General features: G+C 40.1%; 2 long non-coding RNA genes across 8 annotated transcripts in view; one reads left to right on the top strand and one right to left on the bottom strand.

Moving 5' to 3' along the window:
- Positions 1–20,613, bottom strand: part of LOC137636313 (uncharacterized) — a 175,896-nt gene that overhangs the window by 46,946 nt on the left and 108,337 nt on the right. The window contains exon 1 of one of the 4 annotated variants that reach the window (XR_011043057.1): positions 11,073–11,194. The exons of the other annotated variants lie outside the window; for them this stretch is intronic. This is a non-coding gene — a long non-coding RNA (uncharacterized lncRNA). Of the gene's footprint in view, positions 1–11,072; positions 11,195–20,613 lie in introns of those variants that run through there. 4 annotated transcript variants of the gene reach the window in all.
- LOC137636309 (uncharacterized) lies at positions 1,815–20,575 on the top strand. Of its 4 annotated transcripts, none has more exons than XR_011043047.1 (5): positions 1,815–1,857; positions 9,154–9,214; positions 9,901–9,996; positions 13,931–14,048; positions 20,557–20,575. It is a non-coding gene; the product is annotated as an uncharacterized lncRNA (long non-coding RNA). The 4 variants fall into 4 exon arrangements; XR_011043049.1 differs by having other exon boundaries at positions 9,151–9,214; XR_011043046.1 differs by lacking the exon at positions 1,815–1,857 and adding an exon at positions 1,925–1,965.

Genomic DNA, 20,613 nt, shown 5'->3' with positions numbered 1-20,613 from the left:
AAGCTCCAACAGGGAAAATAGCCCAGTGAGGAAGGGAAAGAAGGAAAAATTAAATATCTTAAGAACAGTAATAACATTAAAATGAATATTTACTATATAAACTATGAAAAACTTTAACAAAACAAGAGAAAGAGGGAGAGAAAGGAGGTAGAATAGTGTGCCCGAGTGTACCTTCAAGCAAGAGAACTTTAACCCAAGACAGTGGAAGACCATGGTACAGAGGCTATGGCACTACCCAAGACCAGAGAAGAAAGGTCTGATTTTGGAGTGTCCTTCTCCTAGAAGAGCAGCTTACCATAGCTAAAGAGTCTCTTCTACCCTTACCGAGAGGAAAGTGGCCTCTGAATAATTACTGTGCAGAGAAAGAGCAGTATATGTAAAGAATAGGCCAGACTATTCGGTGTGTGTGTGTGTGTAGGCAAAGGGATAATGAACCGTAACCAGAGAGAACGATCCACTGTAGTACTGTCTGGCCAATAAAAGGACCCCATAATTCTCTAGCAGTAGTATATCAACGGGTGACTGGTGCATCTGTAGCTCCCTTTTTTCTTTTTACTAAGAGAGAGAGAGAGAGAGAGAGAGAGAGAGAGAGAGAGAGAGAGAGAGAGAGAGAGAGAGAGAGAGAGAGAGAGAGAGAGAGAGAGAGAGAGAGAGAACACCCAGCTAGTAAGTATACGTAAAACTATTTCTTTCTATGAGAGGAAATAACCAGTAAATAATATTCAATCTTTAATGTAATTTTATGTTCATGGCAAATATCTTTTTTTTCTTTCTTTTGTCAAAGATCGCCATTTCGTGTCACCAATCATATGGTTTTTATTTGGTTTAGTTCGTTTATTATTGATTAATATTTTGAATAATATAAATGATAGTTAATGCAAATAACTGTACAATAATATATGAATATAAATTTAATTATGGAAATATAGATAAAGTATTATAATTAGGATATATTTATACGAATAATAATCTCCAAATATTTGGAAAATCATAAACTATCGTAGGAAACAGACACAAAACCACAAACTTAAACAGGTTCAACACAAAACCATAAACTTAAACAGGTTCAACACAAAACCATAAACTTAAACAGGTTCAAGTTTAGATGTTTGAACGGAGTGAGTTGCGTTTTCATTTGCTCCAACTGATCGTCTGTTTTTGGTTTCGTTTACTAACTATAGTTTGATATTTGCAATTATTTGACCGAAAGTTTATGAAAATAAAACCCCATAACTACTTAAAAATAAATTAGATAATTCTATAAATAAATAAATAATTATATTTAAATCACAATTGTAAGAATGATAATTTAGAGTTATTTATGATATCGTAAATTGTCGTAGTAAACGTATTCTTAACCACAAACCTAAATGGCGTATCGTTGTTGATTTTGGTTGAGTTCAGTGATTAAAATTGGATATTTATCATCATTTAAAGAAAAGTTTACAAATATAAACTTACATTAATATTTTAATGAGTTTATATTTAATCTTTTACTAAAACTTTAATTATAATTATTGCACAAATATAAAAATAATAATCTATAAATATCCACTAAATCGTAAAACGTCGTAGAAAACGTTTCCAGTAAACAAAACCGCCAGCCTTCGACAATAACAATAACATTAAGCGCGAAGTTCTCGAACTGCCATTAGTTGTTTAAACCTTTTAAGTGAACTAAAACCTTCGTAAATTATATAAATTAAATTATATAAAGTAAAAAGAAACAGACAAAGGCCTGAAAATCTTACGAAAGCTGAAAAGAAGTAAAGCCGGCCAAATGCCTTCATTCAACGTAAGTTTGACCCCTATAGGTCGTTTACCGAATCTCTGCCGGTTAAATAACGAAGGCTAAAGGTTTTTTCTTTGTATTTATTGGTATTTTGGACTTTTCTGAGGAGAATATCTGTTGGGAAATCCATATAATTAGTTAAGATGGACAGTGGCCCTTCAAAATAAGCTTGAGTACATAGATCGTCTGGTATTATTTTACTGTATTGCAGGACAATGTAACCTAGGAAAAAAACTACTTTTTTTTTAGCTGAATGTGTTCTGATTGTATTTAATGGTAATTTGAATGTTTCTGATAAGAATTTGTGGAAATTTTTATTTTCCAAAAGCTGGATTTTTTTTAAAAACCAAAATTTTAAAAGGGAATTGGTCAGTTTGTAGCAGGGCGGATACATTTTATATATTTAATAGATAGGATATGGTAAGTTAGGTTATTACAATCTATTTTAATAGATGTTTTTAGTTACTGTAATACAATAGTTAAACTGATTTTTACTAAGAATTGAATACTGTACAACCCTACTAAAATGAATTTGAGCCTCATTACCTAGTCCTGTGTTGAAGAATAATGGAGCCTTTGTATATAGACGGCCAAGGCCTCCTGAGCTCACAAAAATTGGGAATTTTCTTTCCATTTCCAGTCGTTCGTAGCCATGTCCGTCATACTACAAAACCTCGTACGCAAGAACACTGCCTATCTCAAGGGTCCCCACTTATCCTAACCTAGGAGACATTCTTAGGTTACCCTGTGTTTGCCTCCTAACCGGTTACACTCATGGCAATGTAACCACTAATCATATTCTGTAAAAGAAATCGATTTTACAAGTAATAAGAAATTTTACGCCTGTCCCAACGAACTACATTCAACCCGCATTGTCATTTTATTTTATTTTTTTTCTTTCGGGGGGCGGTCAGTGAATGAGATGGACTGGTGCGTGTTCTGTGGTTCATCATATGCAAAGCAAGGTAGTATGACAAAAACATCTAGATAATTTGGATATTTATAAAATCTTCATGGTTTTTTAGCAATATTCCTTTGGCATGAACTATTATAACAGCGCCATAAACAGTATATAGGGAGGAGGGTGATGGAAATAGAGGTACGAGGGAACGAGAAGGAGAGGGAGACCAAAGCGAAGGTGGATGGACTGTATCAAGGATGACCTTCGATCAAAGGGATTAACTGGTCATGAAGTGTGGGACAGAGGTAGATGGAGAAAGCTGGTCAGAAACATCGACCCCACATAAAAGTGGGAAAAGATGCAGACAAAGAAGAAGAAGAAGAATTCCCTTTGTTGGGTGAAGTTCATAACCTCACCAGCTTTAGATTGTTTAACTTGTAAAAGGAAGCTCTTGTATCACGTCGAACTTGGTAACTCTCGGAGTTCAACGTTGCCATTTTGACGTCTCGGCGGCCAAGAAGTTAGAACGGGCATCTCCACACTAAGTTTGATGCTCCCGTTACCCTGTTTGAATTTTAAAATGTTTGGATTCTGATTGAATAAAAAAAGTCCTCTGGCAATTTCCCAGGTTAAGCGGGGACTGATTGGATTATTTTAAATTACTGCGCCTGTCGATTGGTTCAGTGTTTTGCCGCTAAAGTGCTGATGAATTGATCAAAACATTACGTACAGTGAATCCTTACCTACTGGTCACGCTGCATCCCCCTAGCAAGCTCCCCCCCCCCCCCCCCCCTTTGTGTTCTTAGCTTAACCTAAGACAACTCGCAACCCTGTGTTTACTTCTCATCTGGCTTCCCAACGGAAACTTCAGTCTTTCAGAGGTATATAATAGTGTAAGTTGTCTTGATAATTTGTGAAGAGCTTTTTTACATTGATTAACATAATCGAAACTGTTCAAAATGCCTTGGAGCACGCCACTAACACTTCCTATTTACTCCAGTAGGGAAATGGTCACTAGTTTGGGATGTTTCCAATACCATTAAATGAATCTTATCTAAACAAGTATTTTAATAGAACTGTTACAAATAAGTCACTCGACAGTCGAAACCTCTCTGATTTGCTGTGAAAAATATCGTCCTGACTAACAATAAAGAAAATGGAAAAATCGAAGTTGGGACAACAGCACCACCTGTTACGAACTCAGGGGTTAAGATCAAGTTGTAACTCAAATTCAGAGTGGTAAGAGGTCACGGAAGCTTCAAGTATCTACGTGACCATTATCCGCCACTTATGCCTTGTTCCAGTCTCTTAATATTGTACTAGAGTATAGTAAACCTGTCATACTTATGGTACCTTTGGCATTTTTGTAAGTACAATTGTTTTAAAGGTTTTGAAGGCTGCTCAGTTATGGCAGAGGCAAGGGGCAGTGACGTTTGCCCCTATCAAGCAGGACAATGCCCTAGAGACTGACATATGCTCAGTGCTCAAGCCTCCTCTCCATCCAAGCTAGGACTAAGGAGGGCCAGGCAATGGCTGCTGATGACTCAGCAGATGGACCTATAGGTTCCCCCAAACCCACCATCCATAGCTCACAAGGATGGTGAGGAACTAACGAGTTTGAGCAAGACTCGAACCCCAGTCCGACAATCGCCAGGCAAGGACGCTCTCACCAGGCCATCACAACCATAGGCTCCCCTTTTTTTTTTTGTGAGTTTAGACTAGGTGAAGGTTGTCTGTACCTAGTATAGGTTAGGTCATGATTGGTTTGAGATCTACCAGGAGTTGCCTCGACACAGAATTTACGCTCTAGTAAATAAACAGGGTGAAATGCACATGGTTGCAATTTAATGTAAGCTGCACTTCTAGTCTAGTATATGAAGGCAAACAATTGAACAACTTGTTAATGGTTACCATCGTCCCGCTGTATTTAGCCGTACTGTCCTCGACTTTAAAGTGTTGAGGTTACTTTAGCCGGAGTAAAGTTGATGCTTTGTATGCAATGCTCAGCGCCATTCACGTAACCATGATCAGAAAAGTTGTTCTACTTTAATGCGTTTTTTGAAAGCATAAGATCTGTTAAAAGAAGTCTATTGTAATGCAATGCTGTTTGTTCTTTTGCAAATACGAACCCTCGTCGTTTATACGGGTTACACTCTACAGTATTGCTGTTTTGCTACAACCAAAATTAAGGAAATCCTGTGGATCTGGTAACATTGTATGGTTGTCCCCTTCCCACCCAAGCTGGGTAGGCGTGACGGCCTCTGCGGCTAAGTCCCCGCTTTACTCTTGGCCGCTGCGACGAACTGACGTCTGCTCGGCCGCTGACCCCTCTTCTCTTTTTTCTTATCAGCTCATGTGATCACGAGTGCTTCTTAAGTATGTATGAAAACCTGCCATGGCCTTGAGGATCGTCCTTGTGGCTTCACGAGTTGGGTGGAGGTCGATCCCCATCCTACATGGCCTGCATGTCAAGGTAAGAAGTGTTCCGTGTCTCCCACTTGCGAAATCTGTAGGGAATGTTTGTCTTCCCAACGGGAGAAATTCAGTAGCTGTTGTTAAGAGAAAGCTAAAAGGGATTGTTCATCCACTCCTTTCTCCAAAGAGGGCAAGAAGCAGAAATCTCTCATGAGCCCCGAATTTTCCCTGTCCTACCTATCGTTATCAGAATTCCCAGAGGCACCGATAACAAAGGATGCGGGCATCTTCATCAAACAGGCACACGTTGAAGAGTTATCTCCGATTATTCTTAGTGAGACGGCAAATGCTCTAAGTGATTAGGATCATTTGACCTTGTTAATTAACCAACCAGAGCAGGATTTATTAGAGGAACTGTTAATTTCTCCAAGAGTTTGTAAATCCTAACAGATCAATATCCCCACCGAGTATGCTAAGCTCAGGGGAACAGATTTCTCATCCATGATGCAGAATTCACCCATTAATGTAGATCAATTAATAAATAATAACAAGCCAACATTGTCCTCGCACCGTTCTGCGAATGGACAGCAGGTATCACCAACTCCTTTAACTTTCAAAGTTATATTATTCCTCAGTGGGATCCCATAGTGAGTCGGGGCTACAAGTAACATTCGAAGACTCAAATGGTAAGTTTTCTTCCAGAAAGGAAGCTATTAAAGTTTCACCTGGAAAATCATCAACACTTCCAGACTCCTCGCAAGGTGTTAAAATATAAAAATATCAGAAAGATTGGTCATATGCTCCGAGTGCTGATGCAAGTTTTTCCATGTGTCCGGAGATACACAAATGACCTGTGCGTCCCTCCGGTCGCAGGAATCGAGTACGTCAAGGTACCCGTTAGGGACAGTAGATCCCTAGACTTAACACCTGTAGGGGAATGCTGCACCCCCTGCAACATTACTGGACGAGGTAGCAGTTCTTCAGGGGAGATCCCAGGGCTATAGAATTTCTTCGCTCAGGGTATCAAATCCTGTTCACAAGCTTGTTGACCTACATTAACCCATACTCCGACTCCGACGACCCCATCGTTGTATTTGACAGGATCCCCAAAAGATCTGCTCTTGGAGAAAGAAATTTCATTGATGCTGGAGAATGAAGCAATAGAGGAAGTCTTACACAAGTCCCCAGGTTTCTTCTGCAACCTCTTCCTAGTGGAGAAGTTGTCGTGAGGTTGAAAACCTGTTGTAGATCTTTCCTGCTTGAAGCAGTTTGTTCTTCAAACTCGGTTTGAGATGGAGACCTGCTGCACAGGCCATGCAAGATCAAGGAAGTACCTGCGTTTCATTTTCAGAGATAGAACTTAGGAGTTCAAGGTGCTATATGTCAGCCTGTCAACAGCCCCACAGACGTTCACTCTCCTGTTCACCCTAAGTCTCCTCATGGGCTCTCGCGACGGGAATAATGCTCTTGCGGTACTTAAATAACTGGCCACTACTGGCAGTCAAGATCTCATCTTATCCACCAGTTAGATTCTTCTAGAATTTTCCGCGACCTGGTTATCCGGTTGTATTACGAGAAATCGAGACTTGACCCACAATGTCGTCTATGGTACTTGGGCATGAACATGGATACGGTCCAAGCCAGAGTATTTCCATCTTCAGACAGATCGTAGCACCTTTTCTCCAGGAGTTCCTTCCAGCTCACTTCTAGCAGAAGCTTGTGGGTCCCCTTTCATGCGTACAGAAACTGGTACCCTTCGCTCGGTACAGTGGCCACTAATGGTCGCAGACCTCATACTCACTATCGGCCCTTTGGAAGATCCCACGAGACAGGAGAACAGATCTCTCGGGGTGTTTAGAGGAGGGGGATCTGATAGCACCTTTACTGATTCCAACTCTATTGTAGACTTCTGAATCATTTCAGATGCTTCTCGAAAAGAAGGAACAAATCTCATGACTATGGTCACAGGAGGACAGGTCGTTCCACGTAAATTGTCTGGATCTCAAAGCAGCGCATCTCGTGTTACTCTGCTTTACAGAAGCGATCGAAGGTCACTCGGTAGTGTTGATGAACGACAACACAACCGTTGTGACTTTTGTCAACAAGCTGGGGGCTCGGTATGCCAGATCCTCTTGTCAGTTGGCAGTAGGGATGCAACACTAGCACATGTAAATACCATTCATCTCTCAGGTCAATTCATCCCATGGTAAAAGAATTTGATAGACAATATGAGCCGACTAGTTGTCGATACTGTAGTTGGTTCAGAATTGTCTGTGGATTATCTAGTGGCGAAGAGTCTGCTGAATATGCGAGCTTCCCTGACCGTAGACATGTTCGCCGCATATCTGAACAACAATCTACCAGTATATTCTTCTCCAGTCCTGGATGCAGCAGCAGTAACAGAAGACTGTTTTCCGACACTCTTAGGACAGGATGGCGTCTATGCATTTCCTCTGTTCTGTCTGATCCTTCAGGTCTTGAACAAGATCAGGTTGTCACAAAACCGAAGAGTAACGCTAATCGCGCCAAGGTGGCCACAAGTGGATTGGTACCTGGACTATTCTAGATCTTCACACAGAAGTTCCAAGAGAATTCCCAGATTGGTCAAACCTTTTATGTCAACCTCATGCGAAAGTTTTACGAAACGGCTCACTGCTCGTCTCTTCACGGTTGAGGGTTATCCAACACCACCTCCGAAAGAAAGGCTTTTCGAGACTGACTACGGAGCACTTCAGGATACCTCCGCAAGTCCTCCGCAGCGATCTATCAGGCAAAGTGGTCACTTTTCTGTGATTGGTGTCATAGATGCGGAGGGAGAAACTAATGTCAGTCACAGCAGTAAAAGGCTATCGCTCAGCCTCGAGCCAGGTCTTCAGACTGAAGGGAATTGATCTCTCCTCCTTGTGGGAACTCTCGGCTTTATTCAGAAGATTTGAGCAATCTTGCCCACCTCGGGAACTTGAACTCCCGTCCGGGAGTGTGTTGAAGGCTTTAAGGTCCTAAAGTTGGTACCCGACGAACCGCTATGCAAAGCAACAAACAGGGACCTAACATTGAAGATAAGTGGTTCTCTTGGCTCTTTCATCATCAAAGAGAATGAGTGAACTACACAGTCTCTCTCACTTGGTGTCACAATCTGGGTGTTTAAAAGATTTGTCTTTTTTACTTTTGTGCCGAACCAAGACCCAAAATCCATCATTGACTGATGAGAGAGTTGTCTCCCTTATGATTTCAGCAATCAGGGAGGTAACTGATGATCATGACAGTCTTACTTTGTCCTGTAAGGGCAGTCCATCTTTATCTAAAGAGGCCCTCACCCTTTCGCCCTCTCGTCCCTAACTTGTTTGTAAGCACAGGTCGAAACAAGAAGGGAGTAACCGAGAACACCATCTCTTTCTGCTTACGAGAGGCTATCATGAGAGCATACAAATCTTTGGAAAATGTGTCGACTGGGGTCCCTCCCAAGGCTCACGACATTCGTAGTATTGCCGCAACTTTAGCATTCCACAAGAACCACTCACAGGTGCGTAATGTTTGGTTCTCTAAAGACAGATTATCTTCACAGCTCCAGTAATTAAAAGGTACCCATAGATCTTTGAACGCATTTTCCTTGTCACATCGACAGTTATTTTCAGCATTATTGTGGCATGAGAATGCAGTAGAATGAAAGGGGCTCTTCAGAACCTTCCTTCCTAGGGAGTACCTACACTGATAGCCACTTATACACGTAAGAAAATGTCTGTGACATTACATATATGTGATATATTTCAAATGAAGAAATTGTTCTTACACAAATCTCCAACTTGTGTTATGGCTTTGACAATTATTAAATTTTTTGAGGCTGACGTCATGACCTTATTTATCATACGAGCCGGTCATGATAGTCGTTATTTTATCCTGCGTCAAGGGCCAGACAGACTCCCTAACATTGTCACACAGGTACTGATTCCCACCAAAAGGAAGACGCCCATAATTGACGAGAGTTTGTATGAGTAATTTGTATTTCTCCTAGGTATATATAATTTTTTTCTGTTTTTGCAAGAAGACCAAATACGATTGGTCCTGGAGGAGATGAACGTACTCTTTGAACAGAACCAGCAAGAAGTGTAACTCAATTGTTGTTGTTTAGCCGAAACTCTCAAATTATTTCCTTATAAACCAAATTGATTGTGTGACACAGTAAGGGAGGAATGTAGGTCCGTTGATTGCGTGTCACAGAGTAAGGGAGGAATGTAGATGCATTGATTGAGTGTCACCGAGTAAAGGAGGAATGTAGATACATTGATTGCATGTCACAGATTAAGGGAGAAATGTAGATCCGTTGATTGTGTCACAGAATAAGGGAGGAATGTAGATGCATTGATTGCGTGTCACAGAGTAAGGGAGGAATGTAGATCCATTAATTGCGTGTCTAATTTGTTTTCGCATCTTTTGGTTACAGTTATTCATTGTTTTGTTCTTTATCAATAGTCTATGGATTTCAAAGGAGGTTAGACTGGCCACCAAAAACAAACCCTTTCTGTACTAAAACCTTCTTATTGTTTCCTGAAAGCTATGTAAGAAACACTCTAAGTAGAAATAAAAAGACTTTAAAAGAAGGACCAATTATGATAAACTACAAAATACTCAATTGTTTATTTCAACATCTGTAAAGCATTTTAAAAGCATGTTGAAAAAAAACTTGTGTATACTCCTGTTATACAGGACCAGATAAGCAGGCTGTAAAGTAAAGTATTTGATGTTTTTTGAAACAGAAAATACAAATATTTATATATTTGACATTCTTTTCCAGGAATGCCACTGTGGCAGGCGAAGTGAAGTATTTTTCCGGCGTACATTTAAGACACGCCGCTTTGGAACGGAATAAGAGATGCCTTCTGGCCTACCCGTAAGTATGGGGTATTTTTCCGCGAATAGAACTGATGTTCGTACAATGTACATTACTGTACTGTAGTTGCATTATTTTATGAAATGAGAGTTGTTCCTACGCGGCGGTGTAATTCGAAAACTGTGACACTCGGGCCGGAAGTGTAGGGTCCTGTTCAGTAAGCACAGCGCCCTCATGGGACAAAAGAGGGTCTCTCGCCATTATTTAAAGGACTTGGGTTTGTGTGGCTAGGACTCTTGGACAGAAGGGAAATTAAAACTAACCTTAAATCTTGCTTGAGGGTACACTCGAGCGCGCTATGCTCTCGTTTCTCTTCCTCTTGTTATTTTCCAGTTTTTATAGTTTGTATATGAAAGATTTATTTTAATGTTGTTATTGTTCTTAAACTTCTCTTGTAGTTTTTCTTTATTTCCTTTCCTCATTGAGCTATTTTCCCTGTTGGAGCCCTTGGGCTTATAGCATTCCTGCTTTTTCAACTAGGGTTGTAGCTTAGCAAGTAATAATTAATAATAATAAACAATCAATATTAAAAAGAAACTGCAACAATCACACTTATTGCTATAATATTATAACTAAATCATTTAGATAAAGCAACAATATTCAAATGAATCAACAAAACATTAACAAAACTGAAAACTAAAACTATAACCGCAACCGGATAATATATAAGTATTTATGTGTACTTTATATACTGTATATAGTAATACAGATACCGTTGTCCAGACGCACTAAGCCGAACTGTCTTTAACGGCACAGCCACAACTCTGTGGCAAATAGAACACTCTCGGGCAATCTGGCACAACTGCCTCAGTTAATCGGTAGTAATCATTATCGTCGTCATCATCCATCCAGGAGAAATTATTTATACAAGCCAGGTCATCAAAGGTTATACAATCCTCAAGAACAGTCTAATAAATGTCACTTACGATAATCCTGGCCAGCAATAATTAGAATTTAAAATGCAAAGAAAGAACACGTACGGACACTAAACTTATCTTTCTATAATCAAAGATAAATAATAAACTTTCTATCATTCACAATCACCCCAAAAGCAAGGTAAACATTACTGTACTTACTGATATAATAGATAAACTCTTCCAAAGCTGGTAGAAAAAAGGATGAATCCAGTATTTGAACACACAACTGCCTCTGGCAGCAGTCAGTCAAAAAACACCTTTACCCAGGACATTCACTACTGGTCTAAACTAGCTACAAGAAAGTAAACAAACAACCTTAATTATACCAGCAGTCTTTCTCACTACAAACAGTCGTTACACTAATTATCTCTCTCTCTCTCTCTCTCTCTCTCTCTCTCTCTCCTCTCTCTCTCTCTCTCTCTCTCTCTCTCTCTCTCTCTCTCTCTCTCTCTCTCTCTCTCTCAATTGGAAAAAAATACATAAAAAGTTGATCCTCCACATACCTCACCCCTTTACTTTGCCAAATCCTTCTCACACAAACACCTTATTTTTTCCTTACCCAATCATAGTCAGGAATGGGACCTTTGCTTTGAGTAACTGGGCCTTCATATATTGTCTCTTTCACTTTTTCCATATCACTATCATTCGTTGCATTATTATGGTTCTCATCTATACTTCTATCATCTAGTTACTCTAGTATATCATGCACTATCCCGTCTACCTCATTCTCGTGCACTAATCAATGCTTGTAAAGTACGCTTAATTGAAAAACTTAATAACTCCAGAAACCTTCTTGGTTGATTTTAAAATAGCTATGATTAATAGTCTGTGCACAGTTTTTCCTCAAACTTGAGTAAAGTGTTGCTTTTTTCACTCGAGTGAAAGATACAAATTCACAAGTTTCAACTGCGGCACCAAAATGATAAAATAGAGTTTTCTGTCAAGATGAAAATGGTAGCTGCCATTCAAAGGCTTAAAGGCCGTTCGTGAATGGCACAGGCGAGGGACAGTGACATTGCCCTATCAAGCAGGACAATGCCCTAGAGACTGACCATATATATATATACTGTATGTATATATATGATCAGCGCCCAAGGCCCTTCTCCATCCAAGCTAGGACCAAAGAGGGCTAGGCAATGGCTGCTGATGACTCGGCCCTCACATACTTCTCATCCACAGCAGAGCTCTTCATACAATACAATACAGTACCATAACTCATCTCGTGGCACTATATATCATAAGCTTTCTGTAGATCCACAAACTCGGAATGTAATTCTTTCTGGCCACGATATTTTTCAATTAAGATTTGCAAAACGAATAGTACATGCAAAATGCTCTTACCTGGCACGAAATCATACTGCTCTCCACTCATCGTCAACTTGTGTCCTTAAGTCTTTTTATAGTTTATATATGACATACCTGTTTTGACGTTGTCACTGTTTTTAGAATGATTTATTGTTAATTTGTTCTCATCATTTATTTATTTCCTTATTTCCTTTTCTCACTGGGCTATTTTTCCCTATTGGAGCCCTTGGGCTTATAGCATCTTGCTTTTCCAACTAGGGTTGTAGCTTGGCTAGTAATAATAATAATAATAATATTACTTTTTCCTAGATTTTCAGCCTATGGCTTAAAAAGCTTTATTCCACGGTAGTCTGTGCAGCTCTGAGATTTATTTATTTCCTTATTTCTTTTCCTCTGTGGGCTATTTTTCCCTATTGGAGCCCTTGGGCTTATAGCATCTTGCTTTTCCATCTAGGGTTGTAGCTTGGCTAGTAATAATAATAATAATAATATTACTTTTTCCTAGATTTTCAGCTTTATTCCACAGTAGTCTTTGCAGCTCTGAGCATCTTCATTCTTTTTGTATATAGCCACCAGGGTACATTTTCCCCACTCTTCAAGCATTCTCTCCACAGCAAGATTCTTTTGAAACAGCCTCATTAGGAACCTCTCTGCTACATATACCAAGCACTTACACATGGATATCATTTGGGTCCACAGCCCTTCTCTTTTTCATTCTCTTCAAAGCTTTTCCTTACTCTATCTTCCATTTATCAAGTACTTCTGTACATGTCCGCAGAGCTTCAACCAGCCTTTCCTCTCTCGCATTGTACACATTCATGAGCTCTCTCAAATATTCTTTCCATCTGTTTATCACTCACCTATTGTCAATTATAACATTACCATTTTCACCTTTTATAACCATTACACGTATATCTTTCCCTGCTTGGCCCAATCGGTAAATTCTTTTCCTCCCTCTTTTTGTATCCAGCCTTTCATATAACTCATCATATTCTTTAGCCCTTGTTCTTCCAACTGCCGTCTTAACTTTGTGTGGTTTCTCCTTAAATTTACACCTACCGGTAATGTCTTCTTTCCTAAGCCTTTTTGCCAAACTTTGTCGGTGGTCAAACACAGTTTTGGGTTACTGATTCTGTGAATTATGAAGACCTTAGGTTATTTTCTTTGATTTAATGATAATTTTTTGTGTCATTTCAATACTGCACAAATCCATTTTCTTTTAGTATATAATATAGTTAAAATTAATGAAAGCAGAGGCAAAATTATCAACTTACAATGCACTGATGGTGAATTAGCAGCGAATAAATCTCAATATTTTTATGTTTCTAAAACTAATATTTTAATTTTGTTTTAGTTCTGCTATTCAAAAATTTCATTACCAGCATTGTGTGTGTTATTGCATGAAAAAAATTTAATAAAAAATAAAGAAGTAATTTTCACGATTACTGTATTTTGAATATGTTAAGTGATGATTTTGTTCCAAATTCCAAAGATGCCAGCGTCGTCCGTAAAAATTGCAATGTGTAGTGTATGAAAAAATTCATTGAATTGATCACAGGCTTTGACTGTTTACTATTCATAGTTGCAGTATTTGACTTTACTTAAGTGGTCGTAGTATTTACCAGTATGAATATTTGCAATATTTGCTTATATTTAAATGCTTGTAATATTTTTCTGTTTAAAATTTACAATAATGTTGAAATTCCTTCCAGATTCAGTGGTTCAATAAATACAACAAAAATCTGGCGAATTACATGAGGTCCCTCGGAGAAGGTTTGCGGGTTGGATCTCACCCAAGACATAAAACCTCCCAAAAATTTATACATTGAGGTATTATTATTATTATTATTATTATTATTATTATTACTATCCAAGCCGCAACCCCAGTTGGAAAAGCAAGATGCTATAAGCCCAGGGGCTCCAACAGGGAAAAACAGCCCAGTGAGGAAAGGAAATAAATAAATGAAGAGAACAAATTAACAATAAATCATTCTAAAAACAGTAACAACGTCAAAACAGACATGTCATATATAAACTATTAACATAAAAAACAAATATGTCATAAATAAACTATAAAAAGACTCATGTCCGCCTGGTCAACAAAAAAGCATTTGCTCCAACTTTGAACTTTTGAAGTTCTACTGATTCAACCACCCGATTAGGAAGATCATTCCACAACTTGGTAACAGCTGGAATAAAACTTCTAGAGTACTGCGTAGTATTGAGCCTTGTGATGGAGAAGGCCTGGCTATTAGAATTAACGGTATTTTCTTCCTTATATATTCATGCATTTGAAGTACTGTAGTATGGTATAAATAACTTTGCATTTAACCCTTCTACCCCCAATGGACGTACTGGTACGTTTCAAAAAACTCATCCATTAACCCCCATGGACGTACCGGTATGTCCTTGCAAAAAACTGCTATTTGCATTTTTTTTTCATATTTTTAGTAATTTTATGAGAAACTTTATGCATTTTTCAAAATAATAAGACCAACCTGACCTCTCTATGACGAAAATTAAGGCTGTCAGCGCAATCAAAAAAAAAATATTGCAGAACGTGTTGGAAAAAAAAAACCGGTTGGGGGTTAAGGGTTGGAAAGTTCCAAATAGCTTGGGGGTAAAAAGGTTAAAATCATGATAATGATTTTCAGTTTTTTCAGAAGTTCAAACTTACAGCAATTTTTTTAATTTTATTTTTTTTTTTTATGTTTAACATGATAAAGTCGCTCTTCATGGTTTACATATGACAGATTTATTTAAATCACCAATCTTTGGACATTTCATATTCATTATTTCTCTTGCAGTTTGTTTATTTTCTTTCCTTGCTAGGTTGTTTTTCCCTGTTGGAGCCCTTGGGCTTATACCATCCTGCTTTTCCAACTAGAGTTGTAGCTTAGCTAGTAATAATTAATTTTAGGTTAAGGCAGAATTATAGTGTGTTTACTTCCTGTTAGACAAAATATATCCCCTTCATTCTCAGTCCTGGACTTTCTTCCTTATGTCAATTCTATTTTTTCTACACAAATACAAACTATATTTGTTTTTACATGAATGCAAACTTTCATTCTTTATTAGAAGTATTATTCAACAAAGCTGGAACTTGGATGTTAAAATGTATAGTGAGGTGGTGGCAGCATGGCTGTAATTACCGACAAGTAACTACCGACATAAATCTCTTTATCTCTAGTATTGGCTGTTTTGAACATTTTCTGATTTTTCTTATCAGAAGCGTTTGCCGTCTGCTTATGGTGGAAACCCCACGTGCCGACATGTGGGTCTGCCCTGGTAAACCTGCTGGCCTGCTGTTGGCTCCCATCTCTTTTGTCCTTTTTTGCAGGGGGCACGATTGCTCGCAGTAATCCCCCTGTGATGAGTGTAGGTCATAGCCTCCTATTATAGTGGTTTGATTATTTGATTACAGTTGAAAGAAAAAGAAATCTTAAACAGAGATTGTCTTTAGAGGGAAACTTGCATAAGCTGTTGCCAAAGAAGCTTTTTAGCTCCTTCTCTCCCCTCCGGCACTCAGATTGGTGCACTTTTTTTTATAACCTAACCTAACCGTAGAGCCGAGCCATCCATAGGAAAACCGAGGAAGGTAGTAGACCTCAATTTGCCCACAATCCAGGTTCCTGAAGTAAGACTATCCACTCCCTTCATTGAAGGTAATATCCTTCTACTTCCTCGTCAATGTTCTCCATCGTTTATGAGGACGACACTTGCTGAGCTCGGACCACCTGTCCTTTATTCGAGACGACCTTGGCTCAGTCGTCTTCAAATAACGTCGTAGTGCCCTTACAGGACAGAAGAAAATCATCCTGATCTCTGGTCACTTCTTTTAAGGAGATGTGTGCCATCATCATTCCTCTGCTAGTGTGAAGGATGAGCTCGCTAGTTGGCCGAAATTCTACAATCACTCTGCTGGTTGTCATTGTTGATGTATTTTCTCTTGAGCTATTAGAAGAAGGTGGTGGGCAAGGGGAGCTTCCTTCGTGACAACTGATGGTGTATGTACTCATTCCTGCACGGGACCAAATAATGGTGGCAGGTTTGTGAGCACATGTACTCAATATCAGATTCGTGAGGGATGCTGGTTGTGTAAATGTGACGAGAGGTTCGGAAAACAATCGGTCCTGACAGGTGGCTGCTGCTTTACTGGCGCAGCTGGTGTCCCATCCGATAACTCAGCATCAGAGGTCGATGAATGGGATGGAGGGTGCCATGCTTCTTCTACTTGCCAGAAGTCAAAGTCTAGGATATCCTGGTCGGTGGTGAAGGAACGACAGAAGAGACCCGAAAATCTAATTCAGTAAGCAAGGAATCTAACAGTCGCCATGTCCTGTGCTCCTTCCGAAGCAGATGTCCTGGATGTTAGAGCATCTGCTAACACCTCCAACAGCTTTTCTGCTGATGGGTCACCATCAATGCCCAAGGAAGGCCAAAACCTCCAGTGGTCCGAGCTCAGCAAGTGTCGGACCACTGGAAGTTTTGGCCTTCCTTAGGCATTGATGGTGGCCCAGAAGGCAGAAAAGCTGCTGAAGGTGTTAGCAGATGCTCTAACATCTGCTTCAGAAGGAACACAGGACATGGCGACCGTTAGATTCCATGGTTACTGTATTAGATTTTCGGGTCTCTTCTGTCGCTTCTTCACCACCACCTGTCAGTGACGCAAGTCTTGAAGGCTAGATTATGTAAACAGCAAACGACCTTCAGCACCCCACTGCTTTCGGAAATATACTCGCAGGTCCCCGGACACTTACCTTTGGGCTGCTGGTAGCCGCTCAACTGGTAGTGTAGCGAACCCTCACAGGACAAGATGCATCTAGTCTAAGATGGCGGTTGCAACATAAGTCCTAATATCAAAGGTATAAATGTTTGCCCCTTTTTCCTCTTTTCTTTCCTTTCTCTCGGGGTGCAACGGTTGTGCTGTCATTTGCTGTATCGTACGTCTGATGCAGGCAAGCCTCCCAACAGGGCAACTTTTCAATACATTTTGAGTGTAGAACTATATTCCCTATTCGTCAATAAGACATTCGTGCATTTGAGGACTTTATTTGAGGTACATGCAACGAATGTTTGAAGCTGAAAAAATTAATGTACGTAATTACACACTTGTAATGGTTATAAAATAAAATAGGCTACCATACCTGTGATAGGCCATCCTGCTACATACATATCTATACATATAAATATGACCTTCCTGTGGCATGCATAGATATGGGATATGCACTGTCATGTATATTAATCTATGTATGTACACTGTGAAGCGTGCTTATATTTACTGCCAGACCTGCATGAAATTACTCTTTGGGAGAACTGTAAAATATGCTCATGATTGGCCTATTCAAATGTGTGACTCTCATGAGGCTGCTATGTAGCCCAAAAGATAAATAAAACATAATGCCCCCTCTGGGCTCATGATAATGATGCACCGTCTTATACTATTACTTACAAATAAACCAAGATAATATTCCTAATATCATTGTAGTATAACAGTTCCGGTAGCTGAGGCTTCCCTAGCGAATCTGTTTATATCCCTGTTTACCTTTTGCGTCCCTAGGTGGCGCCACGCACATGCTGCTTGCCCGCCAGATTTGACCTGTCTTAATTCATTATTCCACATCCCCAAGTTTTTCAGCTGAGAACCACTTATTGTGTGACATAGTCCTTCAGGTAGTCAGGGGGTCGTCTGCATCTGCATGGTCCGGTGTTGCCATGAGAGGTTGTTGTGCTTTGTGTTATGGGTGAATTTGGGCTGAGTTTTTCTCCGGTTGGTGACTCGGTTGGCTTGCATTTTGAAGCGTCGGGGACGGACTTGATTATGGTGGGCGACCTGACAGGTGTCTGATCTTCGGCTTTGGGTAGTGTCTCCGTGGGGTTCTCTTCTTGCTGTGTGCCTGGTGGCGTGGGTGTTTGTATGGTGTACGACGGTTGCCCTGCACGGGAGTTATGTACTCTCTATCGGGTGCATGTGTCTGTGCAGAGCTGGCGAGAGATGGTGGTCCAACCTTTGGTGGTCCTTGTATATTACGAAGGAATTGGCGATTGCGCAGCGTTGATCGCCCAGACCCGTCTACTTTGACTAAGTATTGGTTATGTTGTCTTGTTTCCACGACATACCTGTTCTGTCCCATCGCCCCCTGGCATTGCCTGCCTGATTCTGCAGCCGGACCCGGTCTCCTGGTTTCAGAGGCGGCAGCTACCGGGTGTTGGGCGTCAGTTTGTCTACCTGCTTGGTGAATCGGTAGCGCAGGGCTTCCTCTTGGCGTTCCCATGTGTCCCACCATATTGGGTGGGCTGCTGGATTGGAGAAGACCTGCATCCCAGGCGCCACAGGTAGCAGATCCTTGAGGTTTTTTCCGAATATGATCTGGGATGGTGACATGCCGGTTTCCTGGTCTGGTGTCTTCCAGGTCACTGGTGTGTTGGGTGGTACGGGTTCAATCACACCCGGTGCTACGGGTCTTTCCAGTTGGGTCGCCTCCTCTTTTTGCCAGTGTACCGGTATGTTTGGGGGTCTCTTTGTCACCGTCGGTTCTGCCTGAGGGTCGATGATCTCTATCTCCATGGGTGGTCCGGTCATTGTTGGCAGTGGCTGGTGTGGACACGTGTTGAAGGTTGACGATGCATTTCGTTCCAGTCGCCACGCTTTCATATTTTCGGTAAACTCTGCTGACGGTTTGAACATCAGGTTGGCTGGTTGCCGGGGAGGTGGAGTGCGGCGTGGTCATCCGCACTCTGCGAGTGAGTTGTTACTGTGGGACTTCCCTTCATTTAGGCATACTGCGACCATGCCTGTGGCACCAATCCCGGGAAAATCATGGTCGATGATGCCAAGCTTCGTCATAGCTACTCAGCTGATGTAAAACTTGTTGTCGGTGTCCGTGACATGCACCGTGGCAGTTGTTGTGATGTGCGCTCCTTGCTCATTCTTGCCTGATAGTATGAGGTGTATGGAGCCGAGCACATTGATTTCCTGGTTGTTGGCTGCGAAGATGCGTCTGTTAGCTGGCCTGAGGTGTTGCTGGTGTAGACCCATATTCAGGCACGTCTGAGCCCCGGAGTCCGCGACCGTCATAATGGATGAGGATTTGTTCGGCATCTTTTTGTTGTAAGCAGCAGGGTTCCCCGATATGCGGATGGGTATCATTGGGTGAGGTAAAACTTCCTTTGAGGAGTTCATCCCTGACGCGTATACTTTGTTTTTTTCCGCTTCTGTGGCCTCTTCTTGCGTGCGATAGAATAACGCCCCTGCTTCAGTATCTGCTGATAATTGCCGCGGCTTCCGTTGCCATTGGACGTTTTCCCTCCAGCATACTAGACACGACTTGAACTCCTTTACTTTGCCTCTCACTTTTCCGAACTTTGGAGTGAGGCGTCCGCACTGGCAACGAAACTGATGTCTTGAGGTGTCTTGTTCGTCACCCTTTTTCGGTTTGGTTGAGGGGGGTGTGTTCGTTGTCATTTTCACTTGTTTCTTGTACCCGCTGGCTGATACTGATGGGTTTGCAGAAATTAATATAAAATTAATAATTCGTGCTTTTCCTAAAACGTATATTTGAATTATGCATAATTTTTGTATTTGTTTATTAATAAATTTTTTTTATGGAAAGAGGAAAAATATCTTAGTTTACGATTTTTGAAAAATAGATTTTGGAAAATTTTTTACATATAACTTCTATTTGGTTTTGGAATTAGGCTTGCAGCTTAGCTTGTAATAATAACAACAACAACAATAACAACCACTTGGATTGTATCGAATTAACTTGTCGTAATATAGATGTATGGAAATGAATTTCTTCAACATGATATTTGGGGAAAAATTTTGTGTTCATTTTGATGAATTTAAAACGTTCGACTTGATTCTAATGCAGTCTCCCCTATTACAATTTATCAATTAATAAGAAGAGGTCATTATGAAGGTAAATAGCCTTTATTTTATATTGTATTTATCCATATTTTGGCAGTTTTTTTTGGCGTAGCTCGGGTGAGAGAGATGATGAAATTATGCTGATTTAAGTTTTAGTTATATCGAGTTATACAAAATAAACGTACACTTGCAAGAAATTAATTTTATGTAATATAACTGTGTATTCTAGAAACAGATTTTAATAGTCAAAGGTACCTGATATCTTGAACAGGTAAAAAAATATAAAATAATTATCCTATAAATCAATATTCATTCTTGTTTATAGAATAACTAGACCAGATTAGTAATTTATTCTAAAACGTTTGTTCTAAGTTTGATTTAAAAATAATCTTAAGAAAATTAACGAAGAGAACTTTTATACCTAATGAACTAAGTTTCAGGAAATTATAGATAATTGAACTTTTACAGGGATGTGGATAATACCCTCGGCATGCAGTCTACTCTGTTGAATCCCTCTCAAGTGGA

The sequence above is a fragment of the Palaemon carinicauda genome, unplaced genomic scaffold, assembly GCF_036898095.1.
Source record: "Palaemon carinicauda isolate YSFRI2023 unplaced genomic scaffold, ASM3689809v2 scaffold27, whole genome shotgun sequence".
NCBI classification, from domain to species: Eukaryota; Metazoa; Arthropoda; class Malacostraca; order Decapoda; family Palaemonidae; genus Palaemon; species Palaemon carinicauda.
The sequence above is the reverse complement of the archived record's forward strand: the minus strand, read 5'-3'. Positions and strand labels throughout refer to the sequence as shown.